We start from the raw sequence: 5,250 nt of genomic DNA on the forward strand, positions 1-5,250 counted from the left end.
TACTTTCTTCTTCTTATTCTTCTTCCCTTTCTTAAAGGGTCGAGAACCAGAAGATGAACCTCCCACTAAGTTCACCGACTCCTTATGGAGTTGGTGATCTTTCTCAAAGTTCTGAAGTAACCCCAGTAATCCATGGTAGTTTACTTCAGGCTTTGTCATTCTATAATGAGTGAGGAATGGGAGATAAGACTTGGGCAGCGAGTTCAGTATTGCATCTTTCCCAAGTTGCTCATGCAAGGGAAAGCCGAGCTTGCTCAATCGTTCCATCAGCTCGATCATGTACAATACATTATCAGTGACAGAGGCACCATCCCGCATTTTGGCGTTGAAGATGGCACAACTAGTCTTGTGCCTCTCCACGTCATCGGGTGTGCCAAAGGCATCCTCCAACACTTGAAGCATGTCCTTTGGCTGAGCCGTCTCGAATCTGCGACTGAACTCGTCGCTCATAGCAGCCAGCATGATACAGCGCACCGTGGTCCGATCACTGAGCCACTTCTGGTAAGTGTCTCTGACTGTTCCACGTGCATTGACAGCTGGCTCCTCAGGTGCAGGATCCATTATCACATATAGGATCCGTTCATGCTCCAGGACTATCTTCAACTTTTGGTACCAGCTACCGAAATTGGGTCCCACCAACTTATCATTGTCCAACAATGATCGGAGCGATAGGGAAGTGGCCATATCTGCACAAAAGAAAACCATAACCTAATTAGTAATTGATTCATTAAACCTAAAGATTTGGACTTTAATCAAAAGGTTTCTCCCACTATTTTATTCGAATTGGTAGCCTCTACCTTCAATTCGAGGAATTACCCTAATTCCTTAGCGGGTACTAGAATCCACTTAGACTGCACACAAGCCCAACTTTGGTTGGCCAACCCATGTACATCTAAGGGTAGGTTCATAACCAATTGTTTCTCTAAACAATTTCTAGTAATTTTAATTTTGCCCCAGAAACCTAATCAGTAGGCTTTGGCCTCCACTGTAAGGATCCGGTTAGGTCCAACCATTAACATGATCATACTTGGTGTATCTAACCAACGAATGATTAAGCCCAACTTTGGTTGGCTCACCTAACCACCATTAGAGAGATACTTCCAAGTCGTCATATGATGAGTGATAATTCCATTAGTCAACAAGCACCAGGCCTTTGGGTCTGCAATGATTATTGAGTTCATGGACTCATTATCAAACACCTTAATGGGAGGCTATGACTCAGTTATCTTCATAACTTTATCATTTTAAGGACCTAATAATTTTAGAGGATTTAAATAATATAGAGGATGAGGTCAGATGAACCAGCTTATCATGATCCTCCCACTGGCTTCACCAAGTCAGCTTAAGGGAGACCAGGGCTGGTCTAGGAGCACCTAAATCAGTCACACTGATTTACCTAGCTGACATGGGTCAGCTCGAATAGTCAAGTGATCCGATCAAAACATAATTTCACCAAGAGGCCAGGTAAGTTCGATCAGTGGGATGGTCTGCCAAAGCTTGCCTTAGACACCATCATGAATGGCCAGGTAAGCGGGCTCCCAATTAAAAACCACCGGTCTGGTTTACCTTAGACACCAACTGGTTTGAATTAGTTTCGATTAGATCAACCTAACAGTTCGTGCTAGACCGCTTAGCCAAGAATCAAGTCCATTTGGTTCTCGTTAAAGACATGGACTTGACCAACTACAACTATTGTAATTGATCTAGAGAATCCTTGACCTAATCTAAGACAACAATTGATTAGATTTAGTTAATTCTCTAATTAAGTCCATCTTTAATCTAACCATAGGTCTAACCCAATTAATGGACCTAATTTCCACTAACCCATTAACCCAATGTGTTATGATTTGTGTCTTAGGTTCTTCAATTCACAATCCTAGAACCTAATCAAACAACTTCTTAATTCTTAATTAAGTTTTGGGCTGAGGGTTGGGTTCGGCTTTTCAAAAAATTATTTTCATATTTGTAAAACAATTTTACAATATGATTCTACCAATCATATTGCATGTTTGATTCATAATCAAGATGCAAGTGAAATAAACATGAAACTACTTTAGATCTAATCTAAACAGGTTCATGTAATTGAAACAATTTCAACTTTAAATAATTTCTTTGTATAAAAATTATTAACAAAGAGATTTTATTTCAGATTTAAATATATTTTAAATCTAATAAATCATAAATTTAATCTAGATCATATCTAACAAATTTATGATTAAAGATAGATCTACACAAACTAGGACAACCTTTGCACTGTAAGGGGTAAACCTTACAGCAGGACAACCTTGCAGTTTGTGATTGATCTAAAATTTTAATTTCAGATTTAATAATCAGATTATAAATTAGATCTAATCTAAAAAATAATCTAAGCATGTATAAATAATCATGTAATAAAGAACCTAGGCTCTGATACCAATTGAAGGAACCAGATCTAGGGTTTCAGGGTTAGATCTTGAAACTTTTTCAAGATCATACAGCGGAAGACTAAAATAAATCAAAATTTATTTTCTAAGATAAAAAAATCCCTAGATCTAAGATCCTATTACATGATTATTATATAGCATTAAATCAAAAATTAAAATATATATAAATATAGTAAGAACTACATGTTGATCATATCAACATGTTTCTATACTAGCTACATCTAATGTATGTATTAAATAATAGATCAGATCTATTACCTTGCAAGTTAGACGCTCTAACCTCGCTGATCCGAGCTTAAGGATGATGTTGCAAGCTGCACATGCGTCCGGCCTCTAGGAGTCATCCACACGAGCCCACGAATCTCGATCAGAAGTCCTGCTTCAGGAAATCAGCACAGTATGCTAGTACTGCGTTGATCCTTCTTTGATGGTTGATCAGGTGCCTCCTTCTTCTTGATTTGGACTCTTCCAAAGATGGAAAGTAGAAGGAGGAGTTTCAAATCTGAGATGCTCTCAGGAAACTCAAGATGGAAGGAGAAAAGATATAAAAATAAAAACCCTAGAAGAAGACCCTCCTCTTCTTCACGTTTTTCTCTCTAGACACCCAAACTTGCATCTTTTATATCTCTACGACCCAAAAGTATTTCTCTCTGATTTTTAGATGGCAGAAAGGCCTCTCAAAAAACTATCGCTTCTTAAAATTTTATGAATAAACTCATCTTATATAGAGAGATATGATAGATTCCTTGTCTAGGTCAAACACCTAGTCAAGGCTTATCCAAACATGGCAAGTTAAGGGACGCCCAACTCTTGAGCACCTCCTCCATATTTTTATGCATAGATTACCAGAAAAGGGTGTACAATATAAACCCTAAAAGCCATAAAAATTCCAAAAAAAATTTGGATAAATTCGGTGCAAAATTGAAAGAGTTTTGGATTTCTAAAACTCTATCTCATAGAATTCGAAATCCAAACTTATTCCTTTTAGATTTGATCCAAATCACCTTCCATGTAAGAAAGAAGAGAGGAGACCTTTTGTGAACGTGGGAGAGATCTGGGAGAGGGCTTTTGTCGCACAAAATAAGTGGAGATTGGCATTGAATAAGAGAGAGGGCGTGGAGAAGGTTTATGTGGCGCAAGGTGGAATCCTAGTCCTACTAGGATTCTGTCTCATAACTTGTTTTAATTTGGTTTCCCAAACCAAATCAAATCAAAATTAGATCAACCCAATTAAAATAGGTCTTAACTTAATTAAGAACCTAATTTAATCAGATTAAATTAGATTTAAATCTGATTTAATTTTCTAATCAAATTAGAAATTAGATTGACCCAAGTCCTAGTTGAACTAGGACTAGTTTTTCCTTGCACTTGGCTTATCCAATAAACCAATTGGACTTGATCCAATCAAGCCCAAACCAAATCTAATTAAATCATATTTAATTAGACTTAATCTCAGCCCATTGGCTTAATCAAATTAAGCCAATTAGCAATCAATTGCTAATCGATCCTCCTGTAACACTTGTACTGGGTTAAATGTCAATCGTATTGATCATTTAACCCTAGAACGATTCTTAATCATTGATCAACCATCCGATCAGATCATGAACTTTAATATGTGTGACATCATAGGTCTGAACCTAAGCCGGTAGCATAGGAATAAATTTCTATACCAATCGAAGTGACCATCTAGCAATGATACCCGACGACCGGATAGGTCGAATGTGTAGAACAACATCCTTAGAACCCATGCGGATATAGTTTTCATATAATTCATCCCCTTGACCAAAATGATCATAGGACACCCCAGAGCTCAACTGTCAACTCTGATCAGGTTGTCCACATTGTATTTCAAAATATCAAATCCATCTGATGGATTACCCTGGCCAAGATTTTGCTAAATTGAAATACAGTGACTCATTCTTCTCCAACTCTTGGAGTGGTCAATCCCATCTCGATCATACTCTGACTTCGCAAGTACTTGACTGTGCCCAGAAGCCTTCCATCCCTGAATTAGAAATTCAGTTAGTCCAGTACCAAAGTACAGTGAGTTGCTTGCAAGTCACTGAGGTGATCTCAAGTCTAAGGGACACTTATACCTATATCCCATCAGAGACATTCTCGACAGCAGAATGCTCTGGAGTTGGTCACGTTCAATGACGATGTACCTTTACATCTCACCTGTATGCCATACCAGTGTCTCCACACTCTTTGGTTAAGAGGACAACCAACCCATATGGCCTACAGCGACCTATGCTCGATAGAAGCTGTCGTCCTTATTAACAGCCTATCATTTGGTCGTGAACAGTTTTAAGGACTAATCGATAAATCCTCTCTTTATCGAACCTAAATAGTCCTAAGGACTTCATCATAACAACGGAGTTCATTAGAAGATGAAAGCTTATGATGAAGATGCCAAATATATTTTATTTATTAACAAATCAATTACAATACTTGGTTGCTCAACCGTCAACAGCTTAACGATTGGCTTTTTGGGGCACATTTCCCAACACTACGGGTACGGGGCGTGCCGAGGAAAGATAGATATTTTTCCTAAGATTAATCACATCTATTTAATTAAAAAAAAAGAGATACAACTCTACTAGTGCAAAATTAATTCAAAACTCTCGAGCTCTTTATTTTCTAATTACATCAATTTTAAGATAATTTATTTTCTAAATCAAAAACAACGTTTCTTTCTTTTATTTTGCAATCTCAACTTAGCCCAAGGTCCTTGAGGATACGATCTCGACTCATCCTACCTACGTAGTGAGTAGAGTTATTTTTGGTGCTATCAACGACTACGCATCAGTTCTCCTTTCCGTCGATC

The sequence above is a fragment of the Elaeis guineensis genome, chromosome 10 (genome assembly GCF_000442705.2).
Source record: "Elaeis guineensis isolate ETL-2024a chromosome 10, EG11, whole genome shotgun sequence".
NCBI lineage: Eukaryota > Viridiplantae > Streptophyta > Magnoliopsida > Arecales > Arecaceae > Elaeis > Elaeis guineensis.